This window comes from Myiozetetes cayanensis, unplaced genomic scaffold (genome assembly GCF_022539395.1).
Source record: "Myiozetetes cayanensis isolate MyiCay16 unplaced genomic scaffold, myiCay2020 scf23, whole genome shotgun sequence".
Lineage (NCBI taxonomy): Eukaryota > Metazoa > Chordata > Aves > Passeriformes > Tyrannidae > Myiozetetes > Myiozetetes cayanensis.
This window is the reverse complement of record NW_026087445.1, coordinates 2256468-2272444: the sequence shown is the minus strand read 5'-3', so window position 1 is coordinate 2272444 and position 15977 is coordinate 2256468.

The window sequence follows — 15977 nt, the reverse complement described above, 5'->3', positions numbered from 1 at the left end:
GTGATCTGAAGCTCTGGGTGAGTGATGATGTGAGCTGGGTGACAGAAACCAGAGGCAAATGCAGTGCAGGTGGCAGCAGTTTTTGCTGGCTGGGTGGTGGCACTGCTGTCACACAGCCGTGCTCAGCCTGGGTGATTCCCTCTGGGATTTTCCAGAAAGCAAAGGGCAGGTGCTGGTGGAGCATCATCACAGTTTCCCTCCTCTCCTGTGAGATGCACCCAGTGGTGCTGCCAGAACCTCCACACACACATGGCCACCATGCAGGGAACCCCAAATCCCCTCCCAGACCTCCTGCATTCCCCTGGTGTCAGCCTGGGTCTCACCCTGGTGCAGATGACTTCACATCATCCCACAGCTCCCCATGGGAAATGCCAGCTCCAGATGTAGCAGCTGTTTGTCCTGAGCATCCCCATCCGAGGAAACCACGGTGGTTTTGATGAGATGTAAGTGTTTATTCCCTGCTGGACTCAACTGGGGATGATCTCGAGGCGTGACTGGGTTACACCCTTGGATCCATTAATTAGATGCAGCTTTATGGGGCAAGAAATGCTGTCATGTGGCAGGAGGCCAACTCCTGACAGTCTTTTGAGGGAAGGGAAGGGAAGGTTTAGCAACTTGTGCACTCAAGAGATGTGGGAGAGGAGCTGAATCAGCTCAGATCTCCTGCAGTCTGCCAAAGAAACAGAAAAATCTGTGTTTAGCTGCTCTTGCTCACAAATGATGATGAGATGATCTTCAAGGTCCCCTCCAACCCAAACCACGCTGTGATTCTGTGATAAACTCCATGACCAGAAGAAACATTTGCCTTCTCCAAGCACCATCAGGGAGAGGAGGGGGAAAATCATTGCAGAGGAGCCTGACTTCAGGGCTGAGACCTGTGGCAGGACAGACTCATCTCCTGTCTCCTGGGAGTTTTACACAGACTACGCTCTGAATTTTCCAAGTGAGTTATTATTTTTTATAGGAAGCTTCAGGATTAAGTATCCAAATTAATTTTTTCCTTTGTTGATATTTTATTTTCCCAATCTCCCTTTAAATAGAAACTACCTGAATCCCATCTGACAAAGCTATAAATCTTGCTCATATTCAGCATGATGTCAAGGCTGTTCTTTGTGGAGCTTGGGATGCTGGGCTGAAGCTCTATTTTTGGCATTTCCCTTTTGGTTTTAGCCTAAACTGACCAAGTGCTCACACACAGAGGTTCATGGAATCTTGGAATGGTTTGGATTGGAAGGGACCTTAAAGATCATCACACGAGACCCATTGCAAACACAGTGGTAATATCCAAGGATAAACACTTTCTGCTTGAATATTTAAGGATCCTGATACTACTTTTGGCTTCAGCTAAAAATAGTTCATCCCTTGAAGTCAGGAGCTCTGGTTCCTGGGGAAAGGTAAACCTAAAATCATCAAATCATAGAGTGATTTGGGTTGGAAGGGACCTTAAAAATCATCTTGTTCTACCACCTGAAGTGGGCAGGGACACCTTCCACTGTCCCAGGTTGCTCCATCCTGGCCTTGGACACTTGCAGGGATGGGGCAGCCACAGCTTCTCTGGGAAACCTGTGCCAGGGCCTCCCCACCCTCATTGTAAAAATCTTCTTATATCTCATCTAAATCATTCCTATTTTAGTTTAAAATTTTTATACCATCACCCCCTGTCCTCTCTCAACTGGTCCAGCTGAAAAGCCTCTCCCTATCTTTTTTACAACCCCTCTTTAATAAGGTTGCCCTGAAGCATTTTCTTGGTATATAAAGTCTCTCCTTGAGCAGCTCCTTCCTATCCATTTTGTCCTTAACTGTGGTTTTGTTTTAAAGGATAAAATATTTCCAGACATGCTCCCCTGGGAAATTTGAGTTTTAACTCAGCCACTAAACAAACAAAGCGTGTTGAGGACACTCAAAAAAACCCCAAGGACATGAAAACTTTGGGGCTTAGTCTGTCCATCCCCTCTGCCCAGACAGACAGACAGACAGACAGACAGTCCCTGCAGTGACCTCAAGGACTGAACACTGTTGCTGTCACCAGAACCTCTCATGAGGACACCAGTGTGTCCTTTCAAACACTTTCCCTTCCCTGAAGAAAAATTTAGGACTTGCTTGTTCAAATTGGAGTCGGGACATGCAAAAGGGATGTGCTGACCATGACAGAGGAGGGGAGATGAGGTTGAGATCAGCACAGACCACATGGGATGGGATGGGATGGGTGGGAGGGAAGGGCTGGGGCAGCCCGTGGGCAGGACCTGGGAGTAGAGGTTAAAGCAGCTTCTGCTCCACAAAACAAACATGACACAAACCCAAAAGTTGAATCTGAGTTCAAGCTTCTCCTTCAAGACCAGTGTCCCCCCCCTGAGCAGACTGGGATTTTCTTGCTGGTGTGTTTATTTTGGGGGTTTGGTTGGGGTTTTCCTTTCAGTTCTTCAAGACTGGCAGCTTTTATTCAGCTAAACCCTCGTGGTTTGCAGCTGCATCACTTCCCAAACACAGTCAGTCACCTGGGACCCCTCTCCTCAGGCCACTGAACTGCACAACGGGTAGGAAGCCCAAATCCTGAGGTTTCTTATCAGCTGAAGGCTCTGGAAACCTGTGTGGGGGTGGGATGTTGGGATCACTTGCTGGAGCACCTCAGGCCCCTCACCTGAGCAGGGTGAGCACCTCACCCTGCTGGATCCTGGTTTCCCCACCCCTGGTGGCAGAAACAGCTGGATCCTGGTGGATTCCATAGCCAGAGTTACAGGAGACCTTTTTCCCCCCAGGAAGTTACCTCTGAATCTCCCTGGTTTGGGGCTGGGTTTGTTCAAACCTGACATTTCGGAGTCTGAGGCTTGGGGACACGTGGTGTTCAAGAACAGACACTGGAAACTTCTCTGTGCTGGAGTTCAGGAATCCTACACCCTTCCCTACCTCTAAAAATCTGCAATCTCCACCTGGAGCTTCCAGCATTTATTTGCCTTCTTTCAAACCCACCTTTGAAAAATGCAGGAGGGAAAAAAAGCCCAATTACCTCCCTCTGTATTTACTCCTCAGGTAAAAGTCCCCCAGCTTTGAAACCTTTAACCTTCAAACATACAAAACTATTTAAGCAAGGAGGGAATAAAAGGTTGATTTCTTACAAAAAATAAGGTTCTTCCCTGAGCAGGTTTGATGATGAGAACTCTGAGAGATTTGTGGCCTTGAAGTGCTGGTGTACCACAGTCGAAAAGAGAACTCACCCCCAGGGCAGTTTCTGACATTTGGGTTGTTTTTTCTTTGCTTTAAAGTGGGATGAAAACTGAAAATATAGAAGTTCACTGAGTAAAGACACCCAAGAACTTTTCTTCCCCCTGGAAAAAGGTGAAACAGAAACTTCTGTAATTTCTGAAGGAATATATTTTCTCTCCAACGTTGATGTCTCAAAACGCCTTCCCTACAGATATTTCCCTATCTTCAGATCAGGTTTTGCTCTAAAATCTAAAGCTCCCATTAAAAACACCCAATTCCCAATAAAAATACCCAGCTCAGTGTATCCCAATGTCTCTTCAGGATTATTGTTTGAAGTGAAAAGGTTTTATTCAACCTCCAGTTCACCATGAGATCCTGAACCCCGCTTAAAGGCTTTCTTTTCACAAACATTTTCAAACCACTGCACAGAAGCACCTTAAGTGCCAAGGAGAAAGGAAATCCATAATTATAATGAATTTAGTGCCCTCAAAACGAGCTTTTATTTTGGTACCACACCAAAATGACAAAGAACAAGAACTACAACCCTCAAAGGCGAAGGAGGAGGAGATATTTCTTGGCTTTGCACATACTTTTGTCACCGACAAGAAGCCAAAAAATGACTCAGACTATTTGTCAGAGAGCCTTGAAAGTGGGGAAAAATGAAATGAGAAAATGACAAAGAATTGGGAAAGCTGTCAGCAAACAAATAAACAGATTAAAAACCCACTGAAACTTCTGAATTTTACAAGGTGGTTTCCCCCAGAACAGCTCTTAGATCATGAAAAAAAAAAAAAAAATAAAAGGCAGAGAAAACTTTGGAAAGGTGAAGAATTGGCAGAAGTGAAAGTCACTCACAAAATAACCTGGTTTTCCTTTCTGCTTGTTTTGCATAAATCAACAGATCACCTCACAACCGTAAATGTACCGCAGGGTGAGTTTTTTGGGGGAGGCAAAAGAAATTGAGGCAAACAAAGCCAAAAATTGCAAAAACTGACAATTGTTTGATTCCAACCGCAGCAAATTCTCGACCCTGGCTGGGAATTGGGAGCATTTCCCCCACTTTGGGAGCAGCAAAATTAATGTCTGCCTTGACCTTTATGAAATAACACCTCCAACAGCCTCCTAATCTGCAGGGACCACCGAGTGTCACCACCACATCCATCTTCTGCCTTTTCCTGGGATCATTTGAAGGCTGGAAGACGGAGCTGCTCCCCATAAATAAATCCCTTGTCTCATGTTACATTTCCCAAACCTAATTGCCTTTGGCTTGCAAAGGATGTGATGCTCATTCCATCATTCCATTAGTCCTGGTGAGGTGGTTTTTTGTGGTTTTGTTGTTTGGTGTTTTTTTTTTTTCCCCTCAGTGTGTTGTTCCCCTGAGATATTTCTGTGGAATGATTCCTGTAGGTAACAAGACCTTAGGAGAAAGCTGGGAAGTTTGGGGTTTTTTTGTTATTTAGTCTAATCCTCATCTTATCTCATCAGTGACACCAGGGATGGTGAATTTACGGTGCCTGGAGATAAGAGGACATCTCTCAGATTGCTGTCAGCAGGGGACTTGCCAAGTGAGTCTGGCAGATTCCTTCAGGTACTGATGGTGTCACACCAAGTCAGGGCATCCCAGGGAAGTCTTGCATCAACAGGAGACAAATTTTGGGCCACCTGGTGAAAAGGAGAAGTGGGATGTCCCAGCCAGCAGAGCAGCCCAGCAAGGCAGTGGAAGTGCTGAGCTGAAACCTCAGGGTGAGTAGACAGAGGAGAACAAGGTGACCACAGACTGGGGCTGAAAGAGAGGAGTTTCATTTTTAAAAACTCATGAGATTACAACTTTGGCTCATGACATCAACCAGAGATGGGACAGGGACCTTTTTTTTTTAAAAATCTTTTTTTATTTGTTTCTTTTTCTCCTGCTTCAGTTGAAGCAAAGCCTGGGACACTCAGCACACGACCTGAGTCCTGCTGTGGGTGTTTATCTCCCCCTGCCCTACAAGGAAGCCAGAGAAGGATCTTCATCAGAACTGCGGTGAGATGACAAGGAGGAATAGGAACACACTGAAAGAGGGGTAGTTTAGATCAGATATATGGAAGAAATCCTTCCCTGTGAGGGTGGGCAGGCCCTGGCACAGGTTGCCCAGAGAAGCTGTGGCTGCCCCATCCCTGGAAGTGTCCAAGGCCAGGTTGGATTTGGGGTTGGACCAACCTGGGCCGGTGGGAGGTGTCCCTGCCCATGGCAGGGGGTGGGACTGGGTGATCTTTAAGGTCCCTTCCAACTCTGTAGACATCTGATTTTAGGAGGGTAAACACACAACCCTTCCTTGCCTTCAGCCCCATTTACAGGGCCTGGTGAACTCCTCCACTGATCACCAGTGACTCGTTCCCAGCCTAAGGAATCAAAAAGTAAGAAACAACCAAACCAGACTCAAAGGACATGGTCACAGAATTCATCCAGGCCAAAGCTGGATTGGCAGTGAGGGTTTGTGACTTGCAGGTTTAGTTTCCAGAGCCTCTTTCCAGTTCTTCAACCTTCACAGCATTCCCTGTGCTGCCTTTCTGCAGCTGGCTCTGAACTCTCCCACCCCCAGCAGTGAGCTGAGCTTGCTAAAGCTGATGCTGTGATGAAGTAGAGGTGCCAAAGACTCCCAAGCAGACCTGACAGACACAAGTGAGGGCAGGAAGTTTTTGAACAGCTTCAGGAAGCTTTAGTGCTTCGGGAATGTTGCAAAACATGAGCAGCTTTGGCCTAGGCAGGAAATAAGGAAACCATATGGAAACATGACAGCCCATAAAACCACTCATCTCCCCCTCAGGAGTGTTGAAAGCAAACACAAATGTTTTCTTGGCTGGGAGAAGCCAAAGCAACTCTCCAACAGCCCTTCCAGAAGAGTCTGTGATGCTGCATTAAAGGAGTGATGCAAACCTGCCTGGGCACTGACAGCCCTTAGCAGGAGGACATTGGCTGTGGTTTAGGTGTAAAGGGAACAAAGAGAGCATTCCCTCCCCCCCTGCCTGTTTTGGATGCCAATTCCTCAAAACTCTTCCTGCACCAAAACTGAGTTTACCAAGAGATCGTGAAGTGACCTCGCCGTGCTTGTGCCTTTGCCTGGGGCTCCTGAGGGACACCAGAGACAGAACCACCACCCTCCCACTCAGGCAGAGTCCCTGGATTCACATTTCTTGTCATCCCATTTCTTCTGAGAGCCTGTCAGGCACAGAGCAATGTTTTCAAAGAGCCAAGTGCTTGGTCAGTGCAAGCTGACTCTTAGGGAGGCTGGGCTGAGTGGAGTCTTCAGGCTGTGGGGTTGAGACCAAAAGAGCTGTGGTGGTCTGTGACACGATAAGAAACCCTTCCAAAACAGCAAATTGCCTTTCATTTCTCACAGGTGCTACCAAGGGATCTGCAGAGGTTGTTGATGGATGATACCCAACGCTCCTCCATCACTTCCAGGAAGAGACTGATTTTCCCTCGAGAGTTCTGATAGAGCTGGATGGCAGCAGCTGACCCAGTGTTCTAATTACTAGGAAAACTAATGCAATTTCTGATTTAAATGCCAGGAGGATCAATTGCTTTCCCTCCTGATTCAAAGGTCTCACCTAACTCCAAAATGATCATGTGCTGAGTTGACAGGACAAGAGGAAACGGCCCCAAGCTGTGCCAGGGGATGGTCAGGTTGGACATCAGGAGGAATTTCCTCATGGAAAGTTTTGTTAAACATTGGAAGGGGTTGCCCAGGTAGGTGGTGGAGCCCCCATCCCTGGGGGTGTCCAAGGCAGGACTGGATGTGGCACTCAGTGCTCAGGTGGGGATCGGGCACAGGTTGGACTCAGAGATCTTGGAGGTCTTTTCTGCCCTCACTGATTCTGTGAGTCTTTAATTCTGTGTGTTCTCCTGCACAGCTGACCTATGTGACACCAAACTTACCTGCTCCAGCCCCAGAAAGCACAACCCCATCTGTGCATTCCTTGCACTACCCCACTATAAACACTGCTGTGTGGGCAGCACCAGCACACCCTGCCCCGTGGGCCATCCTGTTTCCTCAACAGTATAAACCCTTCCAGCCCAACTGCACCCAGAAACCTCGGAGTGAAACATTCCCCCATTCAAAGCCACAACACTTGCAGCCAATGGGCTGCACAGCCTCTCCCTTCCTGTGCAAACACCAGCCCACAGAGGGATTAATCATTCCTCAGAAATAGTGGAACTTATTGGCTCCTCTCCCATCTCAAGTCAGGGAAGTCTTGGCAGAGCTGGACTCATCTTCCCAGTACCTCTCTTCAAGCCTGTACTCATCACCTTCCAGGTGAGCAGCCACCAGGACTTTCACTTCTGCAGTTCTGGCCAAAGCAAACACCCTGAAGAGGAGGAAAACAGCTGTGCTTAAAAATAGCTATAATTCATGGAAGCCTCACCCCACCCCAGTCAGCAGAGCAAACTTCTGATTTGCCTCCATTTACTGTAATAGAAAAGTGTGCTGGTTTCCATATCCTCTGGAGTTCAGCAAAATTCTTCAGTGTTCAAGAGTAAGAATGCTAAAAAATAAAACAAATAAACCTTGACAAAATCAGATTAGCGGTTGAACTCGTATTCCTTTCTTAGCACAAAAATCTTCTTTCTGAGAGCTCTCCTACTAAATACAATTTGATGGCCTCTCTGTTCATGAACTTACAAGGAGGGCAGTGACAAGGTGCTACAGCTGAAGCAGCACCACTGCCCTGGTGTTTGTCCAGGAGCTGCACTCCATGATTCTCAGAGGCAAAGCAAGTCAGGCCAAAAAGTGGTTAAAAAATAGCATATTTACAAGGAAAAAGAGCATAAATTCATTGTCTGTTTGATTTTTTTCCAATGCAAAATTGTGTTTCACGTCCATCCCAGCAAGGTTTGGCTTTGTGCAAACAGAAGGGAAACCGCTGGGAATTAAAGGCAGGAATAAAAAATGAAATAGGGTTTCAGCAGCACGTGGAGCCACCTGACCTTGGACAAGAGATTCACAAAAAAACACCCACTTTTCTGAGCAGAACTAGACCACAAATTGAGATCCAAACCAAATCTGACCCCAAATGTACGTTCTGTTAAAGAAATAAGGGTGTTTGGGCAGGTGGAGACACCAACTTGTACCTCAGCCTTCCCCAAGATGCTCCCAACAGCCTCTTGCAGCAAATTAAACCTCTGTACAAGTCTCCAGATCATCTGCACTGAAACCAAACAGGTGGGATGTTTCCATCAGGATAAAGTGAAAACAACTGCACTGTTGAAATCAGACCCAGAGCATCTGTGAACACGAAGTGAAGGTGAGAAATAAATCCAAATAAATCCAATGAAGCTCTATCAGTGATTCACCTACGAAAGGGAGTCAGAGGCACAAAGACAGAAACAGGGATTCAGGTCAAGGACCCAAAGGCAAGTTCTGCTCACATCCACAGCTTAAACTAAGATTTATTCCAGAGAAAACTCTTTCTGCTGGTCTTTTAACTTCCAAGAGTGGGGGTAACGTTTAAAACCGCCTCGTAGAAGCGAGAGTTTCTCAAAACACGATTGTTGTCCGCTCACCCCTCACGTGAACTCAAGGAAGCAGCATTTTCTCCTGGCTTGGTCTGGCTCTTGCATTGCTGCAATTCCTCATGAGGCAACAGGTTGGATCCCTTCCAGCTGAAATGACAGAGAGCTGTGCACAGCAAAACTTCCACCAGCACCAGAGCTCGGGATTTGGGGTTTATTGCACCTGCAGGGACTTGGAGCTCTTTGCTGAAACTCAGAGAGGGAGATGGGTTAAAGAAACTTCTGATTAACTTCGGTTTCTAAGCATGGAAAGTTCCCTGTGCCCTGCAGAACTCATCAAATTCGCCATTCTGAAGCGATCAGGAGTTTTCTTTCAGCGGCACTGATGGTCTCATCAGGGTTTCCGTCTGTTCCTGACAGGACAAGGTCCTGCCACGTGCTGGACTCGGGGATTCTGAAGGCACATTTTAGGGTGAAGGTGTCTCAGAGGACCAGGACATGCATTTTTCCAGTCCCAAACTCAGAGGTTTTGTGGTTTCTTTAACCATATCACCAACAACAGAGGTTTTTTTTAACACATGTGATAAGCAAAAAAAGGGTGTCAGTTATGGGAGCAGAGGATTTCTATCTATGAGTCTAAAATCAGATATCCTGTGGTACAAATCTCATTTAAAATTCAGTGCCAAAGGCATATTTTAATTATATTTATAGCACATCAGCTATTCATCTTAATTGTATAGATTTAAAATATCCTATAATGGTGAACCTCTACAGATGAGTGACTAAAATGTACAGTGTTTTATGTTACAGCCTTAATTGTTCCAACATCATTAAAAACCTACACTGGGCTTTTAAACTGGTAAAGATTTCCAGTGGCAAACAGAAAAATTGAAATAATTCTATACTCTCCTAAAAAGGTTACTCAGCTTTGAAAATCCAATGGATTCAGTGCTGATTTAGCACTGTTTTCCTTGTTCCATGTTTGTCATTCACCAGGAACTGTAGTGACAGGACAAGGGGGAATGGGTTCAAATTGAAAAAGAGGAGAGTTAGATGGGATATTAGGGAAAAATCCTTCCCTGAGAGGCCCTGGCACAGGTTGCCCAGAGAAGCTGTGGCTGCCCCTTCCCTGGAAGTGTCCAAGGCCAGGTTGGATGGGGCTTGGAGCAACCTGGGCTGGTGGAAGGAGTGAAATGATCTTTAAGGTCTCTTCCAACCCAAACCATTCTATGATTCTAAAAATCATGCAACAATGTGGTTGTTCCTCCCTGTGCTGGGTAAGGGCTTGAGCTCAGTTCTGCTTTAGCATCAAGGTGCAAAATCACATTTCTCATCCTCCTCAGGGAACTTTTCCGTGATGAAACGAAAAGAAGCACCAAATAACTGAACACGTACCCAGCATCTTTTGACATTCAGGCAGCTGTTCCTGTTTCAGTCCTGGAGTAAAAAGGAAGCCCAGCTCCACTCAGTTACTGTTCTCTAAATGCCAGCAAATGCCAGTGGAAACCTTTACAGACCCTTCCTTTGGGTCCCCTTGGCAAAGAGCTTCTGGGAGGACCTCGGATGTGAGGTCAGCAGTGCTGGAAATCCCCACACCAGACAGAGCTCAGCAGCTCTTCCCCAGCAGAAAGATGTAGGAAGGAAGGAGGGACATGTGCCTTTGGGCTGATAGGAAGCCAGATTCACCTTCCCAGAACCCACAGAGGGTTGGAAGGGGCAGGGGAGGCAGGAGACAGATCCAGGGAGGAGGGAGAGACACGAAGGGTGCACAGAGAAGCTGCATCAGCAGGAGAGCTGATGATGTTGAAATCCAAAAGCTGCCTTTTACCTTGCCCTGGTGATATCCACATTCCATGGAGCAATTTCCATGTTCTTTGCAGATCAAGCCCTGACTTACATCCCCAGGGCTGAGTTTGCAGGAGAAAAGCTCATGGAAAATCTTAGTTTCTTGCTCATAAGGAAGAAAACAGGAGGAGGGTGGGAACCAGGTAAGCATGCCCAGAGCGATGAGTGATAAGGAGAATATGCAGAGACAAATATTTGGAGCTTCTCAAACAGGAAAGGCAGAGGAAACTTGGAAGGGAAATGATACATTTAAAATGAGGAGGCTTTCCAGTGTGTCACTTGAATTGTTTTCACAGGATACGTAATGCACTGAAGTGATAAGTTGAAAATTACGTGTTTTGTTGTTCCTTCTGTGATGGAGAAGCCGTGTTTGTCAGGGCTGTTTGGAGTCATGTGGAATCAGGGTCCACTGCTGAAGGTGAGACAGGGATATGAAAGCACAGAGGTGACGCAAAACTGGTGTTTCCCAGCCCACAGACAGGATGGTGCTGGGCCACAGCCACAGCACGTCTCTCTGGAATAACCCTTGGAGCCAAGGATCCCAGATTTCTGTGGGGAGTGGGAAGAGCTGAGTGTGACCCCCCTCATCCCCAGCCAGCCCCTTCCTGGCCCCTCTGCCCTGACTGCACAAGCACCTCCACAGAACCAGCACCACACCTTTGGTCCAAAAGCTGTGGGACCAAACTGTGGGAAAGGAAAAGGGCAGATCAAGGACATCTCCAAGGCTGTGGTTCCCCAAGTGACTTTGTGCAGATCTTTCACCGAGTCCAAGCTATTCAGACCCATTTCATGCCTTAATCCTTAAAAATAATGCCCCTGTGGGTGCTGATGGTGGGTTTGTGCCCATCATCAATACGGTCCAACACCCCCACAGCTACACAGATCCCTGGGAAACTGGGATTTGCAGGCACTGCTGGTCTCTGGACTCCCCAGGAGCTGGTCCTTTCCCAGGGATATATTCCAAAATTTCTGATGTGCCCTCTACAGCTCCAGACCCCTGAGCTGTCCACCAGTGAATGAAGTATCACACCAGGCTGGAAGGAAACACCACCAAAGAGCTTCCAGTAAACATTTAATGAATCGGCGCTTCCCAACAAAACTCACGTTTTCTTTCCCTTTCTCTCCAGTGTGGCCTCTGGAACTGAGAGCAGAGGAATGTGAGTGAGCCACTGGTCAAAGAGCTCTCAGGTTTCCCATGAGACAGGGCTCTGGGAGATCCAGATGTGCTCCCCACACAGGGAAGTTGCACAGCTGGGAATGTGCGATACAGATCTAGGTCCGGGCATGTTGTTATCTGCTCTCCCATGAATCCCTCCAGCCAGGGCCTGGCTTTGGAGCTGAGGTGGGAAGAATTTCATAGGCATCCAGCTGCTGCAATGCCTCTGAGTAATAAAGGTCTAATTTTATGCATTCCAGACAGAGCATGTAGACACAACAGAGCTTTTCCTGAAGAATCTTAAGCAAGGAGGAAGTAGAGTATGATAGCAACGATGAATCTTGCAGAGGGGTCATTACTGTAACCACATTACAAAACAACCAGTCTGGGTCTTAACCTTTCCTCCCAGCTGAAGGGGGAACACAGGCCCTGGTGTTTGTCAAAGTCCTGCATGCCCTGGCTGTGTGCCCTGACGTTTGGGAAGAGGCACGGCAGGAGATGCAGGAATGGCAACAGCTCCTTCTCCCTCAGGGTGAGGGTTCCCAGGCTGGAATCCACCTCACAGCTCCCCCTGGAGAGAGAGGAGGGGGAATTGCTCCTGCCTGACACAGCCCTGACCTGCACTCTCATCTTCCTCTTCGTGGGGGTGGGAACAGGAGGAGACCAGAGAGGTCCCCAACCTTTGGTTTGATTCATTCCCAGAAGGGAGACACCCCCTTGCCTTGGCTTGGAAGTGTCAGATCAAGGGATTCAGAAGCGTCCTGAAGTTTCCAGGTGTTAATTTTTTTTTTGATGTGTGACAAATCCAGGTGGCCACAGCCCTTCTAGGAAGTCGTCTCTGACTGGGAAAACCGGAGAGTGGTTAAAAGACACAAGACTTTTGAAATAACTGATATTGGACCAGGTCCACAGGCTGGCACGGGCATGATGGACATCACACAAGGTGCTCCATCACCCTCTGGGGGAACACCACAACAGTGGCACTCACCTTGTCACTGTGAGGCACTGTCAGGACACCAGAGGGATGCTTTGTTCCCCTTCTTCTTGATTTCCATCAGTTATCTTTGGTCTGGACCTCACAGGCACCATCCTGCCATGTTTACACAGTTGTCCCTGAGATGTCAACAGCACCTCTGGTGTTTCCACTGTTATCATCCCTCTGAAGCACCGACTTGTCACACCATTCAGTCCCTTGCACATCCTTCCATGGAAATTCCTTGCAGCCCAGGACCAGGAACAATTTGTGGATGAGAGTTGTGATGTGAATAAAGGCTCCCAGATAGGGGATGGGTGCCAGCCACGCTCGTGGCCAGTGCTCTCCCTGCAGCTGCACCTTGTCCCAGTCTGCAGGAAGGAACAGCTGGAAGGAGCAGGGTTGCAAAACCTCTGAAGCAGAACTGTTTGGTTCCTGAATGCATCCAGCAGGCAGCTGGCACAGAAAAGGGAACCTGGAGAGAGCAGAGACCTGGCAAAGTCAGAAATGCTGCAAAGAGGGGGAAGAGGTGAAGCTGAGCCACAGCCACCCTTCCTGCAAGTGCCCTGTGCTGGCAGGGCCTTGGGGAGGAGGAACAGCACAGCCTGGAAGAATTCACAGCCATGGCATGGATTAGTCTGGCCAGGATTGAGCTGAGACTGGTCCAACATGTGGTGAAAATGTGGGAAATATGGTGCCCTCAGGTATCCCCAGCAAAGGGACAGAGAGGGAGGGATTCAGCAGGAGATGCAACTCCACAACCCATCAGCTCCAGGGCTGAGCAGGCTCACGGAGCTGGACGTTCTGCAGACTAAGGAAAATTCAATTTAGTCATCTTTTTACACGTGGAGTGACTTCCTCAGCCCAGCAGGACAGGCTGGAGGTTGCAGCAGTTTTGGTCTAAATCAGGAGCTGCCAGGAAGAGGAAACTGCCGGGAAAAGGCTGATTAAAACCATGCCCGGGTCAGGCAGGTTTCAGGCAGAGCTTTCCAGCTGGGCTCTGCAATGCTGGACATGTTAATGGCCCAATGACTTCTCTAAGAGGTGTGACCAATGTCACATCTCCAGGCAGTTGACAGGGCACAGGGGCTCTCCTGGGGAAGGCACATTCCAAGGGGAGAGCAGACAATCCTCAAGGAAGCCCCCTCTGCTTATGGGAAAACAGAAAAGCAAACGCTGTGGTAACCAGCAATGCAAACCCTGCTGGGTTTGGGCAGTGCTCTGACAACATCCAGGCACTACCACGGGGACAGAGCTACAAACAACTTGGCTTTAACGGGAAGGACCCTCCAGACAAACCCTTCCAGATTCTGAGGGAAGGAAAGGAGCAGAAGTGAATGTTGTTCTCTTTTTGGGGGGTGAATCACATTGTATGGGTTATTTTTACCTCAGATCACATCCCAGCCTTTTCCTTCAGATCTTCTTTACAGCACAAAGGGGTTGAGCAGAAACAGCTCTCTGTGTCTGGCACATCCCCCAAACTGAGGTGCACACACAAGGCAGACCCTCCCAGCTCAAGGACTGCAAAGGGGGGAAGGAATGAGGGGCCACCAGAGCTGAAACAGCACTGACAGCACAGCCCTGGCACCCAGAGGGAATTTTGGGGGTTGAAGGAGGCTGGAAACGGTGAGCCAAAAAGCTCTCAGCCCTTTTTTAATCCTTGTAGGCTTGGAAAATCAGATTTTAATGAGAATGACCTATTTCTCCTTTTAGGAGGAGGGGGCTGACCACGTGAGCACAGCAGGACACTCGTCACCCCAAGTGCCACAGCTGTGCCCACTGGTCCTGCTGCCACCTCCACCTGCCTCGGGCCCAAGCACCATCCATAGGGACCTGCCCATGGGCTCCAGGAAACACTGCAGGGAGAGCCAACTGAAGAACTCTGGGCTGTGTAAACCCTGGAGCCCTTTATCTAACCCCTCTCTGACCTTATAAATCCTGGAGCTCTCTTTCTCTGGGCCATATAAATTCTGGAGCCCTTTCTCTACTCTTCATCTCGACCATATAAACCCTGGAACCCTTTATCCACTCTAGACCACATAAATCCTGGAGCCCTTTATCTATTCTCCCTCTGGAACATGTAAATCCTGGAGCCCTTTATCCATCCCTTTTCCTCTGGACCATGTAAGTCCTGAAGCCCTTTATCTACTCTCCCTCTGGATTATATAAATCCTGAAGCCTTTTAGCCATCCCTCCCTCTCTAGACCATATAAATCCTGGAGCTCTTTATCTCCTCTCCCTCTGGATCATATAAATCCTGGAGCCCTTTATCTATCCCCCTTTCTATGGACCAAATAAATCCTGGAGTCATTTATCCATCCCACTCTCTCTGGACCATATAAAGTTTGGAGCTCTTTTTCTCTCCCCCCCTTCTCTGGACCATATAAATCCTGGAGTCGTTTATCTCCCCTCCCTCTTCACATACATCTGGGATCCTCCATCCAACCTCACAACTGCTGTGATACTTCATTTCTTCACTGATTTAACACCATCACACACCTCTGAAACAACTCTGGTGCCCAAAGAAAAGCAGGAGCTGCCACAGCTCCTTTTTTTCTGCTCCTGATGCTCAGCTCCTAAACTGGCTGTGATAATATTTTAGCTCTAAAATTGAAAATAAAGCTTTGCCATTGATCTCAGCACTGTTTTGCTGAGCAACAAACCTCCTGCCTGCCAGTGAGCAAAAAGGGAAGAGCAATTAGAAGAGGTGCCTGGATGAATCTCCTGCTCTGCCAATGTTGCTGATGAAGATGAATTTTGTTGGTAGAAGCAAAGTTCCAGGTCTGAGAAAAAAAAAAAGGAGCCCAAAGCCATTAATATTGAAAGAAATTGGGCCACCAGATTCATGCCCATCTCTGCCACCTCAGACCATCACTCCTGGGGGGGGATTCCCCTGCTCTGGTTCCTCACTGGATGTTTTCTCCTGTTGTTTCCGGGGGTTTTGCCGATTAATGCCAAGTGAAAACCTGTCCCACGGCACACACAGTCCCTGTTCATCACCTCTTCTTGGGGTGAGCAAGGGAATAACAGGGTTAAACTCTAACCAGGAGGAGGCACGAGCTGCACATGAGGAAACGTCCTGGTGGTAAGAGCAGGGATGTGCTGGTAATGGTTGTTTGAGCAGGATGAATTCTCCTCTGGGCAGCCTTTGAGACCAGGGTTTGGAGGCCAAAATTCCTTCAGGAATACATTGTTTTATTGGAGCTGCTTGAAACAGAGATAGCTGCATTCCCAAACTCATTTTCTGTGGTTCTCTGGCCACAAAGGGCTGTTTCTGAGCACTTGGATCCAGGCAAATTCTATCCTGC